Source organism: Balaenoptera physalus, assembly GCF_965194825.1.
Source record: "Balaenoptera physalus genome assembly, chromosome: 19".
NCBI classification, from domain to species: Eukaryota; Metazoa; Chordata; class Mammalia; order Artiodactyla; family Balaenopteridae; genus Balaenoptera; species Balaenoptera physalus.
In genome coordinates this window covers 59,647,789-59,675,244 of record NC_138900.1, presented here as the reverse complement: position 1 = coordinate 59,675,244, position 27,456 = coordinate 59,647,789, and the positions used below count along the sequence as shown (strand labels likewise).

The 27,456-nt window shown below is 44.4% G+C and overlaps 1 protein-coding gene across 7 annotated transcripts in view; it reads left to right on the top strand.

The window, feature by feature from the left end:
• Positions 1-27,456, top strand: part of MAF (MAF bZIP transcription factor) — a 356,505-nt gene that overhangs the window by 16,215 nt on the left and 312,834 nt on the right. For 6 of the 7 annotated variants that reach the window (XM_082439134.1, XM_082439132.1, XM_082439125.1 and 3 more), the window contains one exon: positions 50-27,303. The exons of the other annotated variant lie outside the window; for it this stretch is intronic. The gene's annotated coding sequence lies outside the window, so the exon portion shown is untranslated. Of the gene's footprint in view, positions 1-49; positions 27,304-27,456 lie in introns of those variants that run through there. 7 annotated transcript variants of the gene reach the window in all.

Here is a 27,456-nt window from a genome sequence, read left to right as displayed (position 1 = left end):
TTAATTCAAACATAAAATTAAAGATGTCATAACCGTATTTCCCTTGCAGAGTCCATCAAAATATTTTAACAGAAATGGTGAATGAGGTGTTCTCATGCAAAGGCCATGTGAAAACACAGACCGTAAGTTTTCGTCTCCTGGTGCCTCGGTTTGAAAAGCCCAAGTGAGAACCGTGTCTGGTCTTGACTCTGGCTTCACTGCAGACCCCTCAGGGCTTCTCGGTAATCAGTTTTTAGAGTAAATGCCCCGTCCTGGAAGACAGCAAGGAGTAAGATGCTGTCTGGCATGCACATTTGGAGAGCAGACCAATCCATCACAGATTCCATGAGTACGTCTTAAGCAGATTACATCACTGTATTTGTTGGCACTGAGAAAATAAGGGAAAATAATTCTGTTTAAAGTGTTTTATTACTGGGACTAACTTACCTAATTGTTTGTTGTTGTTATTGTTTGTTTAATTAGATTATGCTTTTGCCTAACCCCCCCCATCCCCCTTTCCATACAAGGCTGCCTAATGTCTTCCTTTCTGTGGACACTGGCCCACTAGTGAGCAGATTTAATCAATTAATTATGGCAGAGCAGGTACAGGGCAAGCAGCTCAATGAACTCACATTATTTCCAGTCAACGTTAGAATGCTATCAAAGGGGCTGCCTTAAAGAAAGGAACATTATGCATTTGGGGGGGGGGGAAGGAAGGAGGAATTCTTGCATGAGTATAGCACTCGTTATTTAAAACAAAATGATGCTTCTGTAAAGAGCTTTCGTTCTAAAGCACACATTCAGTCACCTGCCAAAATCTCAGATTTATTGCTGCCGTTCACAGATGCCAATGTTGAAACTCTCCTCGCCTGCCGCTTGCTGAGTCTTTCATTTCCTCGATCCAAAAATTACTGTAAAGTTGTTGTTTAGTGTCTGCCTTTTTTTTTGCTTTTCCTGGCACCTAATGAAATTATCAGCAATAAACGAGCTATGCAGAAGGGTTGGGTTTGCTTTTACTTTTTTTTTTTTTGGTCTTTTTTTTTTTTTTGGCAGTATTTGGAAAATGCTGGGACAAGGGTAAGCCGGTGGGAATATTCGGAGTGCCTCTCTTTCCAGCGTCTACAGGAAATATAATAAAGCTATTAGCATTTATATAATTTCAGATGGGAACTAATACTGAGGGTGGGAGGGGGGAGGAAGTTTCAGGTGTTGAGTGGGAAAGTCAAACCAGCTGTGGGAATTACCCTTATTGTCACTGGAGACAACCCAGGCCTGACCTCCAGTATAAACTGCTGGAAGATATTAACACCTAATTAACTAATCCAGGGGGCGCATCCTACACCTTCATCACTGGTGAGGTGAAAATGACACAAAAGAGAGGAAGGGAGGTTGTTTTTGCCATTCCCTCAGCAAGCATCCATCCTCTAATAACGGGTAATCCACGTGCGGCAAGTGACGATTTCTTTTTAGTCCTTTCAGTCTATAGAAAAGCACAGTAACTTCATTTGCTGGCAGGTAGGCAGTGGAGGTGAGAATTGAATTGATCTGAAATTGACCCTGCGGTCACGCCTCCTTTAAATTGGGTTCTTCAGACAAAGTTTCTTTTCTTCTTCCTGGGCTCCTGCCAGCAGCCAAGCTGAGTCTTGAGTGGGGTGGGGTTAGGGTGCAATTATTTAAAGGGATTCTGACACCAGGGTTGAACCCCCAACCCACAGTTACTCAGGATGGAGACCTTTTGTTACAGATAGTGCTTAATGAAAGGGCTTGAGTATATACCGCCATGGCGTGCCTCTGGTTTGTTTATATTTTAGAATGAGGTTCATTCCTGATGTACAAGAAATGGCGGAGGAAGCATCTCTTACTGGGCTGAAAGTTTTGAATGGAGAATAGAATTTTCTGTTTCCTTTTAAATTTCTCTTCCTTATTTAACCGCCCCCCCCCACCCCGCCTCTTTCTAATGGAGCCATTAAAGTCCTTTCAATAAATCTTAGGGTGCGCACGATACCTTTGACAGTGTTGGAAATCCTGCCTTGCTTTTCAGAAGGCCAGGCGAGCCTGCTGGACAGGAGGCCTGGCCTCTCTCACCTCCCAGCGGCGAGGGTCGCCAAGAGAGATCAGAAATTCCTTCACTCATTTTGACCTTTTGGACCTTAGTTGAGAACCGCCGTCTCATTCATTGCTCCAGTGGTTAGTGCCTCCTGGCAGTTCTGTCGTGATGCTCGAAGGCTATTTTGTTTATGTGATATTCAGTTTTCCCAGCCTTTTTCTTTTTTTCTTCTCTTTTTCTCCTTTTAAAGCCCGGAATCAGTTCCTCACCACTGCATAATAGAAGGAAGGTGCACGTGCTTTAACAGGCGTGTTTGGAGATGTGAGCCCGAGTTCCCCCATGCAGGGAAGAAGCCACAGTTTGGGACGAGGCCAGGAATTCTGTAGACCTCGGGGCTGCCCCGCGGCCCAAGGCGGAGGGCTCCCAGCTGCGGTCCTGTCCGCTCCAGCAGCCTCTGGAGACTCACCACGCATGCGCATGCGAGGCACCTTGGCATCGCTTTCTTTCCCAGGAAGCCTGGCTTTCCCCCGTGCTCGGTGCTCTCCTGATCTAGTGGAGCCTCTGCAACCGGAACTCGCTGCTTTCAGAGTCTTACCCAGATTAGTTGTTGGTAAAAATGGGATGCGTTTAAAACACTCTAGTCTCCACGCGGAACCTGGTTAATTAGAATGTTACCTCTGTTGGCGCTGATCTTTGCTCACTTTGTTGCGTCCTGACAAGCCCTCGTGTAGAACGCCGGAAGGTCAGTGGAACAAAATAGCACGTGACTCGTGCGGTAAGCCCTCCCTACACGTTTGTGGGCGGATAATAGGCCCAGATCCCAAACTCAGCTGGGAGGACTTGAGTTGGAGCGTGTTTGGGCCTTACAGTCCGGTTCCTGCCCCGGAGCAGAGGGTCCCCTTGTCCGTCAGAGCTTGGAGCTTTCATAGCAGCGCGGTGACAGTTCGCTCGGCTCCGGAGAGGAAAAAAAGAAAAGTAAGGAAGGATTTCGTTTTACTTTTTTTCCTCCTGTTTTATTCGAGCCCGCTGATATTAGTAATGAAAACTTTTCCATCGCTGTTGCTGAGAAATTTGTGTTTTTTAAGGCATTAGTGGGGATGTGATGGCGAGGGATGGGCGGGTGAGGTATCAGATCCAGCAAGATGTTTCTGTCTGTCTTTACTCAGCGTTTTACAGTGTCCTTCAGATTCTGCATCCTCTCCAGCAGCCTTTCCTAATACAGTAAAAAGAAGGCCCTTTCCCATGTTTGCCACGGTTAACTTATCAGATGTTTCACTTTAGGAAAGATGGGATCCAAGTGTGTGATTTCATTATAAATTCATCAGGTGTCACTTGCCAAGCTATTGAGGACGCAGTTCTTCTGAGAAGGCATCTTTTTACTATTTCTTTAAAATTTAATTGAGATCAGGCCAGTGTCTGGTTTCAACTCGACGGTTCCACTCCCCCCCCCCTTTTTTTTCTTTCTTTCTTCTTTTTTTTTTTTTTTTCTTTCTTTTTTTTCTTTTTCTCTTTGGCTATTGCAAGCTGCAGTAAAGTGACCTGTAATTTATAATCAGAGTTTGGTATCGTTAAACTGTAAAATCTGACTTTGGGGTTTTGCTCGTAAAATAAATATTTGAAAAAATATAGCAATGAGGCTTGTACAGTAGAGGCAATGTCAGTACATGTATATCTGTGTATATGAATATATGTGTATGTAATTTTTTGCTGGAGGCTCTTAAGCCAGCCCTGAAAAAGCATCTTACGAAACTGTGACTGTCAACATCCAAGTAGGAGGATTCCCTGATAAGAATATAAGCACATTTTCTTTAATGAACTTTGAATTTGTTTTGTAAACTCCGTTCGTCACTCACATTAACTTATTTTTTAAGGTATATTATTTTGGCACTAAGGAGTCAGCATACACATGCTCGAATTCTCTGTCTATAGGCTATAGCGCGCCTTAGCTAGAAAGACTCTTTTTTTCCTTTTCTTCTAACAAGGAAGCTCATTTAGAAAGAAATGTTTATGTGAAGTGCTTGTCAGTTGGCATTTTTACTGGGTTGCTAACCCAAAGGTAAAATATAAAGCCATGTCTTTTCCTCACTGGCTTGTTGGCTTGTTTTTGCTAGAAGGGTCCCTCCCTTGTTAGCTTGATAAATAATTTTACTAGGGGGACTCTGCTGTATTTTTATGCTTGCTGTCTGGTTTCTGCTTGCTGCAAATAAATTTCTGTACTCAGAGGGCACTAAAACTCCAAACACATGGTATTTTCCCCTTTTGCTACTGGTCGCCTGAAATATTTATTCCATCTCATGTTTTTAATTAATTTTTTAAAGGAAAAAATAATTTGTGATTAATAGCAAACAAAAATTAGCCCTTTATTTCTCAGGACCATTGGGTGTGAACCTGGATGTGTAGTGTTTTTTTGAAAGGCTTTGCGCGTCAAACCCTGTTTCATATTTGTCACATTGAAGACAAGAGTTATTCATTTGGGGGAGTCCTGAAGTTTTCTCATTATAGATTTCCTTGTCTGCCTTTCCAGCCGTACGTATTAAGCTGTTAATATGAGAAATGAAGAGGGGTATAGAGTTCTACCTAGAAACAAGACACTACACAATAAATTCTTTGCATTTGAAAAATGATACATTGTGTGAAAATGGAGATGAAATTGATCATAGGTATCAATATAGCTATCAGTATCCCCCTGAGTCCCAGGCCTTGAGACTTGGGGTTCATTACTGAGGAGAGATTGGTGTGGGTCAGTCATTGGGGCAAAATGGGAGGTTCCCTGGCACAAACCTAAACAAACACACCCGAAAACATTCCAGTAAAATAAAATACAATAATAAAATAAAATAAATGAACGTATTCTATAAATTACAAACAGTGAACACAACACATAATAGGGGTATAATAATATGTTTAATGAAAGAAGGATATTTATGCTTGTCGGCAAAACAAGTGATCATTTTAAATCATTGCCAGATTATCGCATTAATTGAAATATGATTTTTTCAAAGCAGATCTTCTACTTGCGATTTGCTCAGTAGCGGGGTCTTATTTTCTGAAACTGGAACATATTTTTACAAAGGTACCAGAGACATACATTTGAAACTAGAATGCCAGCTCACATAACCAGGATGTTGAGGAGACTGAGTCAGAGGTTATCTGGAGTTCAGTTTCTGCGAAGATCACCAAAAGGAAGAGGAAAATGTAGAAGAAGGGGCAATAGATATACATATTGATTATTAAAACGTGTATGTATCTCATCAAACGTGTACAGAGTTTATTTTCCTCTCCCGCTTGTCAGGGATTTCAGAAATGAGCTAGGCTTCAAGGTGATGACTCGTCCTTCCCCTCTAACTCTGCAGTTACAGAGACTATGAGAATCAGATTTTTAAAATATTTAACACAGAGTTGATAGGCACCATTTCTTCTGGTCACTTTGGGGTGGTACCCGTTGGTCAGGAGTTAGAGAAAACTTCCATGGGGTTGAAGACCATGATGTTCCACCCAGCCCTGCCCTTTGGAGGTCATCCAAAGCCTCACGGGCGATGATGAGGGACAGCTATCATTGATCGAGCATCTCCTGGTAGCCAGGACCTATGCCACCTTTGCTCCTCACAACAACTAGAGGGGGCAGATACTTTAATCCCCTTTATAGAGATGCAGAAACTCAGGCACAAAGCACAGATAGGATCTGACCTTACACCACAGTCATGCAGATTTTCTAGCTAGACACTATGCCACCCCTGCCTCAGCTCATTCCCTCCTTCCCAGTTAAAGAACTCAGTGTTTAACCTCAGCACATATTGTGTGGGCTCAGTTGCCCTCCCCTCCTCGGTCTTCTTTTTCTGAGTGGGATTGAGTGACACCTAGAAGAAAATGCATTATAATCTCAGAAGGATCTAGAAGATCGGGGCTAGTACTTCTCATGAGCTTGACCCTAAGGACCCCTCTGGCTCTAAAAACAAACGATTCTGTGGTTTTGGTTGTGGTAGGTAATGGAGCAGCCTTTATTCAGAGATAAAGATTGTCATTTCAAGAGCATTTAAAAAATAATAGATGGTACATTTCCTTAATACCCTGTAATGTGTAAAGTGTCAGGTGCACAACTGACACTCAGGAAATTGCTGGATAGTGAAGATAAATCAGCATTAAAGCACTCCATTGAAAGGCCCATTTAATAAAAAGTTGTCAGCAAAACCTGTAGTCACATGAAAAAGAACACCCAGTTTCTGCATCTGTAAAATAGGGATAGTCCCTCAAAGCCTACTGCAAAGGATTAAATACGAGAATGTATGTAAAGCGCCTCGCACAGAGTAAACATCCTGCCATACTTGGCCCTGATCAGTATTATGTGGCATAAAACTTTGACCTTGACACTGTGCAAGCTTTGATTTGTTTCAGAATAACTTCGTGGTTATGATATTGGACATCTTCCCCCTGCTTTAAAATAAGCGTTGTCACAATTGGACAATGGGGAAGAACCTAGAACAGTAGTTTATTATCTGCCTTCCCCTCAAAAACTACCATCACCCCTAAAAAATTTTTTTAAAGGTGTACTTGGGAAGTTCTGTGGTCAAATAATTTAGGGAAATCATGGATTAGACCAAGTTAAACATTTAATTTTGCTCTCCTCCATCTCAGAGCCTTTATATGCTAATATGTATTGTGACCCTTCATAGGGAAGGACCAACGTGGGTGGCACACAACATCTTCCCAATTTATTTGAACATGGAACCTGTTTTCTAATCAGCCATCTTGTGGAAATAACAGTAGGGCAGTTTTGAAAAATCGTTGGCTAGGTACAGAAGTCCTGACTTAATTATTTTATTTAGTACCAAAGGACCCCTTTACTAATTTCCTCCTGTGAAGCCCATGTTCTCAAGGATTCATTTGTAATTCTGTGTGTTTGTTTTATTAATCAGAGCCCTCCATAAAAGCTCTAGGGCTTCTGATCAGCAAGAGAAGTGGTGTAATTCCATTGATGTATATTCAATCAAAAGCAAAGAAAACCTGATTACGGGGTTATCCTGTAGGTCTTTACGACGATAACAGTGGCTCATGGGTGCCATTACTGCCTTCATGGGCTCCCTGTGGGCTTTTAGGATGCCGGTTTGGGATCCTCTGCTCTGATTAAAAAACCCAGGATCACTGTCAAATTCGACCTGGCTGTTTGTGATTGGATGAGCCTTCCAAGGGACCCTGAGGCCTTGGAAGGAGCCTGTTAATTTCTTAGAATCTTGGACGTAAAAACTGCCTTCAGCTTTCTGTTCCTTTATTGTAAGGATACAGGTGTATATTAAGGGCATGAAATGCAAGATGGAAGGTGGGCAGTGTTGGTGATGGGGGCTCGTTCTCTCTGTCCCTCTTCCCTCCCTTTTCTCTGTCTGCACATCTGCTTCATTCTCCCTACAGGAAGCAGGCAGGCCTTCTTGCATTGAAGTCCCCCTGATTCCCACCCTCACCCCTACACATCCCCAGCAGAGGTTGGCTAGCAACTCTGTTGTCCTGTTCAGAGGAGATAGCTGATTGGTTCACCTAGGTGAGGTATATCTTTTGTCCAGTCAGCACTGGCTAGGGGTGGGTCTTTATGGCCAGCTGCTGCCTAATCACATTTTCTGAGAATGGGGTTCTGCAGGGATTGGGAGATGGGGGAGATGAGCGTTTCCCAACGTGGCGGAGGGAAACTGGTACCCAAGAGTCACGTACACCACTTAAGAAGATAGGAATGAATAGAATTAGTCCATGAACAGGTCTCTGAACCCAGAGACTGGATCATCAACCTTGGATGCACCCATGGGGCTTTTAAAAATGCTGATGCCTTGCACCAGACCAATTAAACCAGAACCTCCATGGGCTGGTGGGGCTCAGGCATCGGTATTTTTAAAAAAAATTTAATTGCCAGTGATTCTAATGCACAACCATGATTGAGAACTAGTAGAAGTGTCCAGAGACACAGCTGTGGAAACCCAGAAAGTGAAGAAGCTGCTGGTGAATTTCCCATATTTTATTGTATTGTCTTAACAAGTCAGCATTTTTCAGGTCCAGTTTAAAATTAAAAGGGATGAACAATTGCTTTGTGTTTGTCCTGCTTCCTCGGGTCTTCCTAGTGCTCTATTAACATCAACTCTGTTTTTTATAAGGAGGGCTCAGGCAGTCAGATAAGGCACACAGGGAAAGAGAATCTGAGTTGACGTCCAGAAGCCCCATTTTTTTACACCTGCCTTGGCCACTAAACAGCCTTGTGACCTGGGCAGGCCACATTCCCTGGATTACCCTGTTGGGCTTAATTCTTGTGTTTTGGGAAATGGATCAATTGAGCTCGAATCAGAGGCCTTCTATGAGTCTACAGAATCAGCTAAGGGACTAGTTTGTTAGGGATTCAGCACGTGAACCAAGAGAGATACTGAGGATTTCGAGTTGGCAGAATGGCTAATTTTAAACATGGGATGGTGTTTTAAAAAATTCTGCATGGAAAAGAAAAGAACGTATTTAGTTGTCAAGTTACAAAGGTAGACATCGTCCAAATTATTTGCACATACTTTTGCAGTTACCAGTGAGATATTTGTATCATTGGTCATCATTACCAGCAGGCACTTAGTCAGTGCGTGATCGGGGTGGTGGTAGAAACAGGACCGAGGAAAATACCTCTGGTTAGAATTAACCAAGATGTGTGATCACGCGCTGTCAGGCACATTGATTCTCCACTAAAGCATAGCATTAAACCACACAAAAATGAGCCCGCTCTGGAGGCACTCTTTACCTTGTAAGACAATCACCTTTTAAATTTCTCATCTTCTCTCAGGCTCTAAACTCTGTGAGCCTGGAGTTCGTGCCTCATTTATTTTTGTATCCAGCACAGCGCTCTCCCAGTGAGCGGCACGGGACATCTTTGTCTCAGATCCTCCTGGGAAAGTGGCAGAGTGTACCTGAATCAGGTGCTCAAACAAACAAACAGGGAACAAGAGCCTAGTAAGAATTCCTTAAATGATGAAGATGACATCTTTGCAATCTGTCAAAATGAGAGGGTGTTCTCTTAAACCTCTCCCAGCTTTTCCACAGACCCATATCCCGACATTTCCTTGACACTTTTGTGGGCTGAGTTTCCTTTCCTGGACAACTTGTTAAATATGGTCTACACCAGGCTTATTTCTTAATGTCCTCTTTTGGAGAGCTATTGGAAAATAGACGCTTTTGCGCTGGCTGGTTGGGCGTCAAAGTTGTTATGCTTTATTTTAAGATTTAATTCAACGAACACTTATTTTGCACCTGCTAGACACTAGAATATAGATTTGGTGCTGAAGGATTCAGGAACAAATAGGGCACAGTTCTTGCTCTCAAGATTTATTATCGGTGCAGACAGACAATTGAAAACAGTACATGCTGGTCCTATTTGATAAACGCTTCCCCAAAGCTGTGGGGTTTGTGAAAAGGAGGAGGGTGGTCGTTTTGTGAACATCGTACGTGAAGGCAAAAGCTACGAAAGTGGCAAAAAGAAACTAGTTTGTTTTTTTTTTTAAACTTAGGATAGGGAAGATCTTCCTTAGCCTGATGCAAAACCCAGATGCTGTACAGCAACGGATTGATAAATTTGACTACATAAGCATTTAAAACCTATGCATAGGAAAAACGCCATGAACAAAATCAAAACACAAACAACCAAGTCGGGAAAATCGCAACCCACAAGATAGTCAAAGACCCAGTTTCCTTAATATGAAGAGTTCCTTTAAATTCATGAGAAAGAAGGTAAACAACCTGATAGGAAAATGGGCCGCTTTTAGAAAAAATAAATACAAATGACCAATAATCTTGTGAAACTATGTTCATCTCACTCCTAACCAAATAATAATAATAATCCCTTTGGGCTGGAATCTGGGGCCATGGGCAGTCTCATACACTATTGTGAGCCTGTACGTTGGACAACATCTTAGGGGGCTAATTTTTGTAATATCTAATAGCACAGAATATTCACAGACCAAACACCCTCTTCTACACATTTTGTGCTTGGGGATCTTAATTCAACACAGCAGTGCGGGCACAGCTGGAATAAACTGTGTGTTTCTGTATATGAGCTGGGGAGGAAGGATTGTCCTGGGCATGGACCAAGATGGGTAAACAGGGGTCCGATGGAGAAGAAATTGCAAGGCCAGGCCAAAGAGGGCGTGGAAACAGAAGACAAAACGAGAGAGAGGAATGAACTAGTGTGTTGGGTGCCCTGAGAGCTGGCGTGTTTCCTTTCTCTGGAGCCACTTGTGCCCAGCACGCATTTTGACAAATGTGAAACCATTCAGGTGTAACCCTTTCTCTTGATTAATCCATCTTACTCCACGCTCCCCAGCAGATAAAAGACTCGTGTGTAGTAATGAGTCAACGGAGCCCTGTTCACGGAACCCTGGCAGCGGTGCCTCTATTCCAGCCCTTTTCTGTGTCATCTGCCTTGTCCCGGCCAAAAGTGTTAGCAAGAAGAGAGGGAGGAGCATTTTTCAAAGAACTATGTGGGGATTTGGTCACGTGTCTGTCATTAACATCAATCGCAGATGCAGGGCAGAAATGCCTGGTAAGTTCCTACACACGCCTCTTTGAAAAAGGTCCCCTCTGGTGTGGCTACCAGGCTCCCCTCCACTGATACAGGATTTGGGGGCTTTGAAGTCGGTTGTGGACATTTCACTGCTTTCTTTGACTCCAGCAAATTGCTCCAAAATGCTACAAATGTGAAAAAGACGAAGGGAGTTTTAGCAGCAGCTTAGAGGTGCAATCCCCTTAAGCCATTGACAGAAAAATGTGTTTCTTCTTTCAGTTTTTAATTTGGGAGTTATATGTTAGAATACAGCAATGCCGTTGCAGTCTTCTCTTAGGAAGAGAAAAATGAAGAGTGAGTTGGGTACCAGGTGGTGAGTAAAGGGGTAGATTTTGCAGCCCTCGTTCTTTGAACTTGTTGCAGGGGCCAAGCTGCCTGCAGAGAAATTGTGTAAAACAGATTTTGTCTAATGGGGTTGAAAAGCGTTTCCAACAAGGGGGCAAGCGTTTCCAAGGTGAACCTGGATTTGACTGGGTGTCAAGGCAAGTTTCCTATGCTGAGCCAGGAAATCCTGCAGACGCGTCCTGCAGGAACCCAGGAAAGGACGGAATAGGGAGATTTCAACCCACCGGTCTAGGGGCAGGGGTTACTGGTGTGCTTAAAATTTTGCCTTTAAAGTGCTCCTTTTGTGGGGAAGGTACTTGGTCTTGGGTGCATTTTCTGAAAATTTCTCCAAACTTATTTTATTCCCGTAGTATGCTAGCACTGTAACAAATTAGAAAAAAATATGGGGTAGGGGGATGCCCGCTAGAAGCACCCCAGGCTTCAGCAACCCACCTACATACATGTCAGGATTTGGCACAAACCAGACGTTTTTCAAACTCATTTTGTTTTGTTTCAGCAGAGGAAGCATTTATTTGTAAAATGACAGGTTATGTGAGATCACTGGGTAAAAGAGAAATGAGACGCTTATGGGGGTGGAGATGATCCTCCAAGTTCTGGGCCCTTCTCTCTCTACCCCCTAGGGCTCCAGTATGTCTGCAGCCCACTTTGAATACCTTTGGGGAGTCCTTCTCTAAGGGAATGCCAGCTCAGCAGGCTTTGATGTAACAAAGGACCGCTTTCCCTCACTGGAAACACTGAGAGATTGCTCAGGGTGTTACAGACATCAGTGCCAGACCTTTCCAGCTTTGTGACTTTGGGAAAGTCTCTTCCTTTCTAGGTGGGAATGATAGAACCAGCCTCCTGGAATTTTTCCACGGGTTAAATGAACAAGTCACGGCAGCACCTACTAAGTGTGATGCCAGCAGGCTGTGGTCCCCACTCAGGCGGCAGCAGAAGTGACCAGTGATAACTGTGTCTCCTTTGCCTCAGAAATGTTCAGGATCCTTTTCCCCAGGATTCAAGGCAATCTCACAGTCTAATTGGTCAAAGTTGACTACTTCCTCCTTTTTATTTTCCTTTTACCACTTTCTCTGCCTGTGATGGGTCCCTCTGAAAGACCCTTTTTCCCCTTATACCGCGCTAGACTCTGATCCAGGACCCATGTCTTTCATTCCTTTCGCTCAGCATTTAGCACAGGGGATCGAACAGAATATACTCCCAGTAGATGTTTGCTGGATTGACTGTCGTTGGTGAGCTAGCAGCGCCCACTCCTGCGGGCTCCCGAGAGCCAGTTGTATGCGTCTCTTTCAATTCCACGTTCAGTGATTTCACGTCGTGGTAGCATGAAATCGGCTGTGGTGGGAATATTTGCAGCACGGAATGCAAGTGCTAATAAAATCGAGCCCCTTTCTCTGGCCTCCATCCTCTGCCAAAGAACCAGTTGTTAAACATTTAGCAGCACACCGCTGCTTGAGATGCCCAGATTGAAAAAAAAAAAAAAAAAAAGGAAGTGGAACAGAGCAGGATGGAATCTGTCAAATGCATCACGGACATTGCTGCTCTGATGGTAGCACAAAAGCAGCAGCGAAGGGGTGATTACTGTGGACTGGAGGCATCAAAGAAAGATCTTAAAGGATGGAGAGTTATGGGCATCTAGGAAGAAGTGGTCAGATGTTCCAGGCTATGGGGAACAGGATGGGAGAGGACACGGCCAGGTTAATAAGGGAGTGACTTTGGACTTTGCAAAGGATGGTGAGGAGATGGGCTTGCCCAGGGCGGAGGAGGGGTAGGTGAATAGTAGAACTAAAGGCAATGGCTGGAGGGAGGGATTAGGACCTTGGAGGATGCTTAGGTACTGTTAAAGGAGAAGTTGAATTCCATTTCCTCCTGCAGCAATGATTCTGTTACCTTGTAGATATGTCTGACTTAATGCAAAGCATTCACCTGCCAATTTTCGTGGCCTCCTTCACCTCTTGAGCTGGTGCGGAGTCCAACTAAATACCTTCCAAAACGTTTTGAGATTTAGGTAAATCGATGAAAGAGGGATCCAAAGAAAGGGTCAGTGAGAGGAGCTGGGCCGTGTGGGGCTGTGGCTTGAGGCTGAGAGTGGGGAATCGCTACGCGGTTCTTGCCACTTCTGTCCAAGATTCGGGCGGATGGGTCAGGGGACCAACCTCAACTGTTTTTAATTTTAATGCTTGGACTTCGACCCATGCCTCCCTGAGAACCAGGGGCAGCTCCCTCGAGGTTGGTGGTTCTCAACCTCAGCTCCCCATGAGAATCATCTGGAATACCTCCCAACCCAGATCAATTAAATCAGAATCCTGAGGTGGTACCCGGGTATCAGCATTGTTTGCAAAGACCCCCAGGTGATTCTAGCGCACGGCCAAGGCTAAGACACACTGCTGTAAGGCACTGGGTCTCAAACTTCAATGAGCACCAGATTACCTGCAGGACTTGTTAAAACTCTGATTGCTAGTAGACCCCATCCCTCGAATTTCTGATTCAGGCAGTCTGGGGACGGGACCTCAGAGTGTACATTTCTAGCTAGTTCCCAGGTGATGCTGTAATGGGGCCACATTTGAGAACCTCTGCCGTAAGGTAACTGAAACAGCGTTTGGAAAACGATTAATGGGGGATTCAGGTAGACTGGGGTGCCATTTCCAGCTCTGCAGTCCCACCTGTATGACCTCATTGTTTGTTTAAAGCAGGGATGATTTTGCTCCGCAGGGGACATTTGGCAACATTTTTGGTTGTCATGACTTAGGGGACTGGATGCTACTGGCATCTGGTGGGTGGGCGGCAGGGGGGCTGCGAAACACCTTGCAGAGCACAGGACGGCTCCCACAATGAAGCCTTATTCAGGTCCAAATGTCATTCGTTCTGAGGCTGGGAAACCCTGCTTTAAAATCTCTGAGCTTCTTTGGACTTCATAAATGAAACAGGAATAGTCATGCTTGTTTTTCTAGGTTGTTGGTGAGAATAAATGACGTCCTACCGATAAAGCACAGTAGGCAGGAAGTGCCTGCTACGTGGTGGTGGTTCTTATTCTCCCAGCTGAGTCACTTGGTGATGTACACTTGGTGGAAAGACTTGACCTCCGTGGCCCTGTTTTCTCATCTGTAAAATGGGCACAATAATAGGTCCAAACCCCTGAAGGGTAGTTGTGAAGATTAGAGGTAATCTATGCAAAGTCCCTAGAAGCAGTCAATAAACATGATCTGTTATTATGGCTTCCCGTTATATCTTTACCCAGACCATGATTCTCTCCCTTGAAGAATCTAAGATGCTGGCTAACTCCTTCTCACTTTGTAGGTCTGTTATGTAGGTGAGAAGTCAGCTAGTTTCTAGTTTCCAGGTTGTCAGGACTCAGGAACAACAGCGGGAATAGGGCAACCTCCTAACATTCCAGGCCAGATCGAAGACTCTCAAGCCAGATGGCGCTTCCAAAGTGCCCAGCTGTGTGCGGCTGATCAGAAAAACTGATGTTTCATTTTTGCTTCCAGAAATTTTTTCCCAGCCTTAGTACAGATCTCCTTTAATGAGAATTTGGTGACGTGAAATGTTTGGAAAACAAAACACCTCCGGGACCCACCTCCCATAGGTAGACCAGTCTCAAGGCAATAAGTGGTTTAGGGTGCCCCTCCCCCAGCCCTCCCCATTTTCCAGATGGAGTATGAATTTGAACCCAGGTCTGTTTGACTCCCGCGCCTGGTTTCTTGACCAGCCTTTGGCTCACGATGTAAGTTACAACAGGAACCCAGAAGACACCAGGGTCCAGCAGGGGCCATTCACAGACACCTGGTCCTGCCAAACCTCCTTTGCAGGGGGCCTCCTGCTCCCAGCCTCAGAGGTAAACTGTCCTTTCTCTAATCTTCACGCAAAATGGATTTTAGTAGCTGGATTTTATTGAGAAACTGACTCCCTCATCGCTCCACCCCCAGCGTTGAAAAACATATTGTCTTCTTTATTGTAGTTCATTTTGCTTTCCGAGGTGATTAATGAATTAAAGATGCAGTGTATTTATTCTTTTGCCTGATTACCATTCTGTAATAAATCTAAGCTCCAGAGTCTGTCGATACAGGAAGGCCAACCTGCCTCTTTGGAAAATAAAGGTTTGTACATTAAGCTGAACTTCCAGCTCTCCGACGCAGGAGAAAATTCAGCTTTAGAGCCTTAGGAAAATAAGTGGGAGGCTCAAAGAGATACCGGCCGGCAGCTAGACGATCCCATTTCTGTGGATGAGAAGGCACTTTGCTGACACCTACCTGGACATGGGAAGGCCTGTTAACCTGTAGAGGGGATTTCTTTATTGGGAGTGCTGAGTATCAGTCTCTTCTTGGAGGTAGTGGTAAGGAGGGACGTGACATCCACGAAGACCCCGTCCCAGACCCGCGAGATTTTATCATCAATGTAAAACGGTACTCTCTCTGAACTTCTCTAATCTCCGGCTGGGTGGCCACGTTCTGAGCTTCGTCTGACTGAGCACGTGCGAGTGAGGTTGCTGGTTCCCGGGGAGATCTCCTGGAGGGCAGGAGAGCTCGGGGGCTGAGAGCACTGCTGATGTAGTCAGACAGGCGCTCCTCCGGCTCTGCCTTGTCCCTAACCAGCTGTGTGGCCCCCGGCAAATCTGGTTCCTCATCCATCCAGTGGGGGCCCTTCGCCACCACCCCACCGCCGAGGGCTATTGGGAGGTTGGTTGGCCCATAGCACCTGCAGGGGGTGAGGCCGTGCTTTGCCTTCTGAGGATCTGACCTCATGTAACCCCCAGCCGATTTGACCTGTGCCAGGACAGGAAGGAAACATACGAAACCAGGTTGGTGATGTCATTGGCCGTTGCCTTTTATTTATTTATTCATTTATTTTAAAAAAAAAACAAAACACAAACAAAATGAAAAGCCAGTGATTTATATAGGTTCATTTCTCAGCTGCCACTGATAAAACAGAATATATATGTTATATATTTTTTATATAAGATTACTACTGTATTATGAAATATATATATGTAAAATACATATATGATGAAAAATATATTCATATATATTTATTTCATTGTATATTTATATTCATACATATTTATTATATATTTTTTCATCTTTTACATATATATGCAATATATATTTCAATATATATTACATATATTACTTTACATAATAAAGTAGTGATCGAAAATCAGATCAAGTGAGTCCCCCCTTTCTAGCTAATATTTGCATTTTGATAGTAGGTAGCCTTTCTTTATATGCAGTTTATCCATCCCCAGACAGCCCAAGACTTACCTTCAAGGACCTTATAAAATCCCCTAGACCGGGATTCAAAATTCCATCCAAGTCCATTTTTCTGGAAAGAGAGTCCATGCATTCATCGGAGCCTCAAAGGGACCGATAGCCAAAGAGAGTCTGAAAATCAAACCACAGGTACCAAAGGCCTTCTCTCTCCTTGGGAGATTCCCAGGCCCCGGACTTGTGGGGATAAGTCAGGAATGGGTGGTTTCCCAGTGCCCTTAACTCTACAGGGGGACACCGTGTACGTCACGCTTTGACCTTGGTCCCCTCCCATGGAAGATAGGGATGAGGGGATGCACGCTGTGGCCGGGACGCAGCAAGGTGCCAGGCCAGCATCAGCCCTCCACATGTGTCTGGTTGGCGAGAAGTTCCACGATGCCTTCCCCCTGAAGCCATCAGCCCCCTCATCAAACGAGATTCCACTTGCTGGGCTGGGCAGCAGCGTGGCGCCTGACTTCTCATCTGTACATCTTTCCTGACCAGCCTAGGCCCCTCCAGGCCCCTCCCAGTCCCCCCAGTTCCTTAGAACGCTGACCAGTTGAAATCTCACTCCAGCAGAGAAGTTATCAGACTCACAGATGTATTATTTTCAAATGCGCCAGCATGATGGGTTCATAGGGCTCCACTGTGACACCGTGGCCCTTACTCAGCTGTGGACTGATTCCTCACTTTCCTCCCCCAAATTCCTCCTGCCTCCCCCACTGCGACCAGAACACGAAATTTCCAGGTAACAGATGCAAGAAGGTGTGCCAGCAAGGTCGGCATGCTTCCGAGGACCGAGAAAGACTCCTTCCACTTTCTCTCCAACAAAATAAAAAAATTGCAAAGGTGGAGGGGAGAGAGGCTGCCCAGCAGGACTGTACGTGTAATTATGCAGTGACAGCCTCTTAGTGGGTAAGTCCCAGGAGACCAGAGGAGGTGGCCGTGGCCATGGGGATGGGGACCTGCTGAAAGCAGGGCTTGCTACACTTGAGATGCATCCCGCTGGAAGGTTCACCGTTTCTGCCTTCGAAATACACGAAACTGTGAACTAGGTTAAGAAGAAGCTTCAAACCCAAGCTAACAGTTTGGGGCTGCCTTTCCCAGCATCCCAGAACAATCACAAGCAATTATGCTCTGAGGAGTGTGCATGACAAGTTTTGAAAGTGAAACACTTTACAGGGAGCAAAAAGTTTCCTCCTTCCCAACCAGAAGTGCCAGAGGTGACCCCCTGGATCAGGATGAGATACAAAATCAGGTATGACAGCCCCTGAGATCATCCAAGCTGTCAAACCCATTTTATGTGTTGCGTTTGTTTTGCTAGCTTTTTTTTTTTTAATTAAGACACCCAGACCACTGCTGTCCCATAGAAATAAAACGAGCCACATTTAAAATTTTCACTTTTCTAGCAACCACATTTCAAAAAATAAAAAGAAACAGTGAAGTGAATTCTAATATTAGTCAAAACCCCAATCCCTCAAAATAGTATGATGGCAACACGTGATCAATATAAAAATGTATTGATGAGGTATCTTACAGTCATTTTGTGAGTGCGTGCAAAGTCTCTGAAAGTTGATGTGTATCTCAGTGTGGTTGCCAAATGTTCAATGTTTACTGTGAAACAGAGTCTGACCCAAGCAATCAAGGTGTGCTTCACGGGGGGAAAAAAAATGTACATTGCTTTAGTTTATAAATTTAAAAGTAAAGTAGTTAAAGGCAGAGACAACTAAAACTTCAGTTCCTCAGCCACACCAGCCACTTTTCAAGTGCTCAGTAGCGACACAGAGCCGGTGGCTACATCACTGGATGGTATACTGAGCTCTAGAGTTTGGGAGTTATCTCAGTTATTGGGTTGAAAAACCACTAACTGCCAGTGTGAGATTTAGCTTTGTCTGGTATCTGGAAAGTCCAGTGCCCTTACAGACATGGCCTTCACCCTGTGTGTTAGATCCACCAGAGTGTAAGCTCCAGGTGCTTGTTGTAGTATAGACACCTAGCATCGCACCTGTGTGTAATACGTCCTTAATAAATATTTGCTGAATGGATGAATGGACAGGAGAAGGGACAAATGAAGAACTTCCTGACAGGTGGATACATGTGAATTTAAAAGAGGACCCTGAAGAGTTTTTTGGTTTGGATTTTTTGTTTTGTTTTGGGGCGGGGGGTTCTGAAAAAGGAGGGAGACAGCTACTCTGTTTCCTGGACCAGGGGAGGGGCTGGATCCAGAAGGACAAGCAAGGATGGGGAGGTCTCCGAGCCAGAGCCAGTCTTTGGTGGGATGACGTTTTCTTTCCCTCTTCAACTTGTTCTTTTAAGGAATAAGTCCTGGGTTAGAACTCCAGATAGCAGCTAGGTAGTGTGGGACCTTCTCCAAAGCAGAGAGGCTTACGAAGGGGGGTTGGAGAGACCTTGAAACTCTGCACATGTTGGGAAATCTGCATTTTTAGGTCTGTGCTTAGGGACGAGGCTGAGAAGTGTCCTGTACTGTTAGTTGGCGCCCAGGGTGTAGATAATATAGATGAATGATGTGTGCTTTGGTTAGACAATGGACCTTTATGCTTTGAAAATGGATTTTTCTAAGGGCTAAGAACTGTGTCTCTGACTACTAGAACCTGGAACGTGATGAGGAAATCCATTCACTTAGTCATTCCTTCATCTTTCCATTCATTTATTCATTCACCTGACACATCACCTATTAAGAAACTATTGTGTGAGGTAGTGGGGTGCTGGAACATCATAGGTGGGAACAAAGCAAATCTTGTCCCTGCCCATCTTCAGCTTCACAATCCTTTGGCATACCTTGGCTTTATTTTTTTCTTGTGAAGCCAGAAATCAGTATCTATCTATTTATTTATTTAATATTTATCAGTATTTTTAAATTGACATATAGTTGATTTACAATGTTGTGTGAATTACTGCTGTACAGCAAAGTGACTCAGTTATACATATATATACATTTTTTTCATTTTCTTTTCCATTATGGTTTATCATAGGATATTGAGTGTAGTTCTCTGTGCTATGCAGTAGGACCTTGTTGTTTATCCATTCTGTATATAAAAGCTCACATCTGCTCACCCCAACCTCTCACTCCATCCCTCCCCCAACCCCCTCCCCCACCCTTGGCAACCACCAGTCTGTTCTCTATGTCTGTGATTCGGTTTATGTTTCACAGATAGGATCATTTGTGGCATATTTTAGATTCCGCATATAAGTGATATAATATGGTATTTGTTTTTCTCTTTTTCACTTAGTATGTTAATCTCTAGGTCCATCCATGTTGCTGCAAATGGCATTATTTGGTTCTTTTTTATGGCTGAGTAGTATTCCATTGTATATATGTACCACATCTTCTTTATCCATTCATCTGTCGGTGGATGTTTAGGTTGTTTCCATGTGTTGGCTATTGTGAATAGTGCTGGGCATAGCTTGGCTTTACGGAAGCAATTCACTGTCAATTGTGCTCAGTGTCTTAAAGTCTGAGAAAAGAATGCTGTGACAAGACCTGGTCTGGATATTAGGAGACGTGAGGTTGACTTTGAGGATTTGAGGATGAGAAGGATTATGTATGCCTCGAGAAGTTAGGGGGGTAAAAACGGAAAGGGGACATGTTTTGCAGGGAGAACTGGGAACATGGAAGGCTGAGGACGAGAAGGAGCTGAAAGCTGACCAGCAAGTGGTTGTGAGCTTGGGACCAATGGTACATGTCGTGTTGTGTCCATTCTTGGCTCCTACGTACCTTGCTTGCTGCCCAGCACACCGCAGGCTCTCAACAAATACATTGAATTAATGAAGGCAAATAGTTATCCCCGGGATTCCTAGCTTTGGGGGCCACTCTTGTCAAGCACCAGACACATCTCTTCCTCTTTTCTCAGTCCGTCCGGTTCCGTTCTGAATGGTGTGGATAATTGTTGTAACTCGCTTTGACTTTGGAGAACATTTTCTGTCCCTCTTCCCAAGACATCTCCCACAATCCCATATGTTTGGAGAAAAATAAAACACCATAGTTCAGGATATTTTTTATGCTTAGCTACACAGCCTATGTTTTTGTTTTGGGTTTTCTTTTATTTTCAACAATAGGTTGGTTCCACTTAATTTGCAACGCCCAGATGGAGGATTGCATAGGTTTCCCTGCTTTAGCCCTCATCTCCAATTCTTTTGATTTCTCTGATTTAACCAACTGGATCTCCAAAGCAATATGTGACTTGCAGAATTTCTTTAAAGAATAGTGTTAGTGACAGAGACAGAAGGGAGAAACAGAAAATAAAATGAAACAAAATAAGCCAAACCAAAACAATCATATGTTAGAACTTTGAAAGACCTTACCACATGTGCCCATCAGATATCGAAACCATAAACTGATGTGATCGAGAGGAAGGAAAAAAATAGAGTGAAATACAGCTCCATCAGCATTTTTCATTTCCGTTGGCTCCTCCAATTTAAAAATGGAATCATGTTTAACATCTTAATTAGGGACGGTAATGTACAACAGTTTTTTTTTTATGAACATCTAGTAATTTACTCTTGAAGTAAATTATAGTCAATTTATCTGCAGTGACAAGTCAATAAAACAGTAGAAGGCTCAAGCTTTTCAATCACCTGATAGTTGTTTCTCATTTTTACTGTTGAATGGAAGGCAGGGCAACAGGTAAGGGGTATGTCCAGCTCAGGGTGAAGGCTGTGGCTTTTGAATCGGCCACTGGCAGGCTTCCCCCATGAAAGACCCTGTCTGATCTTTGCCAGCTGTCAAGGGTTTAGAATTTGCATAGAGATGCCCATTGTTGAAGAGAAAGAATGACTGGGACCTTTGGGTATTGCTCTGTAGATGGTCGGGGCGATTCAAGTGGTAAACCAAACTCCCATCTGCTTTTAACAGTGGTTCATTCTAATGAGAGTGCTACGTTCGTGCACAAACCATCAGTAGCCGGAAGCAAGGGGCCTCCTCGGGCTCTCTTCTTGGTGGTGCAAGCTCGGTTAATAGCTAAGCCCGCTCAAACCACGGCCAGTGTCCTCAGGCACGATGCTTGTGTTTGACGAGTTGTACTGTGGTTTCAGAAACGGCAATCAGATCAAAGTCAACAACCCCCAAACAAGCACACAGCGACCAGGAGCGATCACTAAGACACACCCTGGGTAGGGGTTTCTGTGGTGTTTCTGTTGGTTCAGCAGAGAAGTGCATGTGTCCAGCCAAGAATCAACAAATTCTCTGAATAATTTCCTGACTTCAGAGAAAGGAAGCATGAAGGTTACCCTGTCATCATCTCTTAGAGTTTAAAAGCTTCCTAAGGATCGGGAGCCCCCATTACAAACATGAGAGCCAGGTTAAAAGGGAAGATGGGTGGTTTGTTTTGCTCTCCCCAGGAAAGCCACTGGACTCGTGAATGGAGCCGCAGTTAGATGGTAAGAGTCAGGAAGACAAGGGATATCGGTTTGGCTCAATGGTGCATCCTCAGGGCCTGGAGCTGCTTTCCAACTTTCAGTGAAAAATCCCCCATTCTGTGCTGCTTCAGGGGGCTCAGCTACCCCCGTGCTCTGCTTTTTTTGTACAGTATAATGGAGCTGATCCTCAAAAGTTTGACCCCAGCCTTCCCTTTGCTCTTAAGTGAGAAAATAAATGATGATATAAAGTCAGCTCCAATAATGCCTTTTAATGTTAACCTGAAGATAGAAAGCACTGAACCATTTGAAATGACAAAGCTGATCAAAGTGGTTCACCAGAGAGAAGGGTACATGACTTTAAACCATGGCATTTCCTTGCGATGGGCTGCTTGAACCAACCAACCTCTGCCCCACCCTTCCTTCCTCCCTCCCTCGCTCCCTCCCTTCCTTCCTTCTTTCCTTCCTTCCTTCCTTCACTGTCTAACTCAAGCATAAATGGACACCTTCCCTTTAACACTTTTTTGCTTTCCGGCTTTTTACGACACTGTTGTGCTACCATAATGGCTCCCGCAAACCCAAACAACGCGAGACTAAAGGGTTCCGACTGTAAGGTATGTTGCCTTGGATGGTCTGTGGCTGGTCTGCTCCATGCAGTGGTCAGGTTCTCGGACAGAGTTTCACATTCCGATCTGTGCAAGTGGCCGAGAGAAGCCACTGAGCTTCCCCTGAGCTGCTCCCATCACAATCTGGAATGTTCACTGCCCTGAAGCACCTTGGCTTAAAGGTCACTCCTCCCGGGAAGCCTTCTCTGATTGCGTAAGGTTTCAAGTCTTAGATTTATGGCCCCAGCCCGCCTGCATGTCTCCTTCGGATGTGCAGCTCAGCTGGCTGGGGTGAATCCGTGTTTCTCCTGTATACTCGCCCGTCACGGAGTACTCAGCGTACGGCAGGCACTTCATATGCATTAGCTGAAGAAATAAGAAATTACAAATGACCCCTGTTTTTGTGATAATAACTAGCATTGCTGAAGGATGACTGTGTTCAGGCATAACAATGATCATCACACTTAATCTTTACAACACTCTAGATTGGCCACTGTTATTTTTTCTTTTCCGTTATAGTTTATTACAAGATATTGAATATAGTTCCCTGAGCTGTGCAGTAGGACCTTGTTGTTTATTTTATATATAGTAGTGTGTATCTGTCAATCCCAAATTCCCAATTTATCCCTCCTGCCCCCTTTTCCCTTTGGTAACCGTAAGTTTGTTTTAGATGACTGCAAGTCTGTTTCTGTTTTGTAAGTCTGTTTCTGTTTTGTAAGTAAGTTCATTTGTATCGCATTTTAGATTCCATATGTAAGCGATAACATAGGATATTTGTCTTTCTTTGTCTGACTTACTTCACTTATTATGATAATCCCTAAGTCCATCATATTGCTGCAAATGGCATTATTTCACTCTTTTTTATAGTTGAGTAATATTCCAGTGTATATTTGTATCACGTCTTCTCTATCCATTTGTCTGTCGATGGACATTTAGGTTGCTTCCATGTCTTGCCTATTGCAAATAGTGCTGCTCTGAACATAGGGGTGCACGTGTCCTTTAGAACCATGGTTTTCTCTAGATATATGCCCAGGAGTGGGATTGCTGGATCATACAGTAACTCTATTTTTAGTTTTTTAAGGAACCTCCATACTGTTCTCCATAGTGGCTGTACCAATTTATGTTCCCACCAACAGTGTAGGAGGGTTCCCTTTTCTCCACACCCTCTCCAGCATTTGTCGTTTGTAGACTTTTTAATGACGGCCATTCTCACCAGTGTGAGATGATACCTCATTGTAGTTTTGATTTGCATTTCTCTGGTAATTAACAATGTTGAGCATCTTTTCGTGTGCCTATTGACCATTAGTATGTCATCTTTGGAGAAATGTCTGTTTAGGTCTTTCACCCATTTCTTAATTGGGTTGTTTGGTTTTTTTGTTATTGAGTTGTATGAGTTGTTTCTGTATTTTGGGTTTGTATATTAAGGGTAAATTAAACCCTTGCTAGTTGCATCATTGGCAAATATTTTCTCCCAGTCCATAGGTTGTATTTTCATTTTGTTTATCGTTTCCTTTGCTGAGTATAAGCTTGCAAGTTTGATCAGGTTCTATTTGTTTATATTTGCTTTTATTTGTTGCCTTGGGAGACTGACCTAAGAAAACATTGGTATGATTTATATCAGAGAACGTTTTGCCTATGTTCTTTTCTAGGTGTCCTGTCTTATATTTAAGTCTTTAAACCATTTTGAGTTTGTTTCTGTGTATAGTGTGAGGGATTGTTCTAACTTCATTGATTTACATGCGCTGTCCAGCTTTCCAGCTGCACTTGCTGAAGAGACTGTCTTTTCTCTGTTGTATTTAACATATTCTTGCCTCTATTGTTGAAGATTAATTGACCATAGGTGTGTGGGTTTATTTCTGGGCTCTCTGTTCTGTTCCACTGGCCACTGTTATGATCCCTGTTTTGCAGATGAGAAAACTGAGTCACAGAGACTCTGACATGCCCAAGGCCACATAACTAGTATACAGTTGCCAGGGTACAAATTGTAGGCTACAGCCAGCTCCAGGAACCAAAACAGTCTTAGTCCGTTTGTGCTCTGCATTTGGGCTGACCCTAGTGGTGGGTCTATTTCTTCTTGCTCACAGCCAGGGATGTTTTCACTCCCCTTTGCACTTGGGGGCCTGGAAAATGCTGTGACAAGATCGTTGGCAAAGAGAAGCTCCAGCTTTCTCCTCCTCCACCCTCAAACTGCTGATCTTGGCCATTGTCTAATTTTCTCCTCCAAAAACGGAAACTTTGGGAAATTACCTTGGCAGAAAAGTCTTTCCTAGCTCTTCCCCAGCAGCCCAAGCATTGATATAGCTGGCACTAGCAATGGAATTGAATTTAAAAAAAAAAAAAAAAACTCACTAGCTGAAGTCAGATAGAGTGTTGGCTGAAAAGAGCTTGTATGTGTACAAAGACGGCAGAGAACCCAGAATGGAAAATCACCAATGTAGCTGATGCTTGTCGAGCACCGTTCTTAGCTCTTCACATATATTAAGTCCTTAGAGCAACCCTATAGTGTGGGTATGATTAATTATCCCCATTTTTTGGATGAGTAAACTGAGGCACAGAGAGATAATCTAATGGCCTTGATCACATAGCTCATATGTGAAGGTGACAGTTGTGCTTGGGATGAAGAATACTGAAACAAATTTTCCAAAGCTGCTTAAGTGTCTATTCTCCCAGCTCAACCCTCACCCATCATTTCTGTTATTTTATTGTCAAGTTGGTCACAAAACATCACCAACATATTCCAGGGCTTCAACTTCTTTAAGGCTGTGATTCCTTCATATGAGATCCCTCAGCTTAAAAATCTCCTTCTGAAGGTCTATTCTTGTGGGTTCAGGCAGTAATGGCCAGGGACCAGAGAAAGCAGAACCCAACATAACTGTCTATCTAAAATAGATACGCTGGGACTTCCCTGGTGGTCCAGTGGTAAAGAATCTGCCTTGCAAGGCAGGGGACACCGGTTCGATCCCTGGTCGGGGAACTAAGATCCCACATGCTGCGGGGCAACTAAGCCCACGCGCCTCAACTAGAGAGCCCGTGTGAGCAAACTACAAAACTCATGCACTCTGGAGCCTGTGCATGACAACTAGAGAGAGAAAACCCACACACCACAACTAGAGAGAAGCCCGCGCACCACAGCAAAGAGCCTGTGCGCTGCAAGGAAAGATCCTGCATGCCGCAGCTAAGACCCGACGCAACCAAAAAAAAAAAAAAAAGAATAGAGTAAAATCAATGTGCTGGACCAAATCATGGCAAAGCTGGTGGGCACTCAGGATATGCTATGAGCAGTGGTTTGAGCTAGGTGGTAAAGACTGTACTGGAATTTACTGGCTACCCAAAGGGAGATGAGTATATCCCCCAGAGATGGAGTAGCATGACTGAAGGTGTGAGGTAGTAAACTGCATTGGATGTTACTGACCACCTGATATGATAAGCTTGCACTACCTTACACAAGCTGATTGTCAAAAATTTTCAAAAATTTTGGGACCCAATTTATTAGTAGCCATTATTTAAAATTAAATTATATATAATATTACAACTAAATAATATTATATTAGGTAATTATATTACAATAAGGTAGTAAGTAAACAAAAACATCACTTCCTGATTACTGTGTTTTACTATTTATGCCCTTGAGGTTATTTCTATCTATTGTATCTGTTGGGTAGAAATACTATATATTGCTGTGATAATGTACATCTCCTCTCAGCTCTGCAGTTAGTGGTGTCCCATTGGTGGTTTAAAATCAGCCACAGTGAGAGCATTAACACCACAGAAATCAGCAAACACAGGGCTTTTCCCCTCTCTGGAGGGCTGGTTGTTAGACAATGACCAGCACACCACCAGAGGTAAGGGTACCCAAGAGCTAAGAAGGGCCCAGATACCAAAAGACACCGAATGTGTTTCAGAGACCTCAGACTGTAATCTATAGAGTATTGGTTCTTGACTTAGCTCAGATTCCTGAAAAACCAAAGCCTGAGGCAAGCATTAAGCATGATTTTTTTTTTTTTTACTAGAAAAGGTAATCCCAGGGCATCACAGGTAAGGGCACAGGGCAGTAACAGAGCTGTGGATGGGCCAATACAAAGCGATGGACTGGCGGAGAGGTGAGGCCCAAGAAACCCAGGGAGCACACAGGGTGTGTCCTTTACCCTTTGCAAGCTTCAGGGTACGAGGGTCTCACTTGCGGGAGCTTGTCCCGAGGTCCGTTTTCTGCAACTTAGCTTGAGAATTCCAAGTCTTTAGAACTGGGGCTGGGCTCAGAAGTTGCCCCTCTAGGGAGCATCCCGGGAGAGCCTGACGCCAGGGGTCTCCCGGAGCAGCGCTGAGAGAGAGGAACGGGACCTCGCTCTTTCTTAAACGTCCTCATCCACCCTTGCCTCCATCTTGTCCCATTTTCTCACTGAAATGCTACCGAGACCTCTGCGGTTCTGATCGGATCGCTGCCCCTTGTCAGCTCCTCCCAACGGCCCTCAGATTCCCTTGAGATGGGCTTTCCCTCTGTCTCAGCATCTTTGGAGTGGCGAACGCTTCCGTCGTCCTAAGGAGTGAGGACCAGAGTGGCCGAGAAGGGGGGGCTCGGGGAGCAGCGTACACAGATGTGGGATACTTTACTTGGTCTCTTTACCTGTTTCAGGTCCTCGGTTTCCTCATCTGTAAACCGGAGACCCTGGTCCCTTCCTCAGGGGGCTCTTTACCTTAGGGAACCCAGGTGCTGCCGTTTGCAGAGTTTCTGCGTGTGGGCACTGATTTTTGCTAGTTGTTATGAAGCATTGGTGAGAGCTGAGAAACAAAGATCTGTTCCCCGAGGGAAACAGCCATGGAACCGTGGAGTTGTCCTGTGTGCCGGGTTAGAGAGGCCTTCAGGAAGGCAGGGAAGGGGCTTCCCTGGTGGTGCAGCGGTTGAGAATCTGGCTGCTAATGCAGGGGACACGGGTTCGAGCCCTGGTCTGGGAAGATCCCACATGCCGCGCAACAACTGGGCCCGTGAGCCACAACTGCTGAGCCTGCGCGTCTGGAGCCTGTGCCCCGCAACAAGAGAGGCCGCGATAGTGAGAGGCCCGCGCACCGCGATGAAGAGCGGCCCCCGCTTGCCACAACTAGAGAAAGCCCTCGCACAGAAACAAAGACCCAACACAGCCAAAAATAAATAAATTAATTAATTAAAAAAAAAAAAAAAAAAAAAAGGCAGGGAAAAGAACGTTAAGGGTTGTACCCTTCTTTGGGCTTCCTGTGAGGCCCCGGTGTTGCTGGGTGCAGGGCTGGCCCCCGGCTCACTTCAGCTGCAGCGGTCCCCGGGCTCCTGGA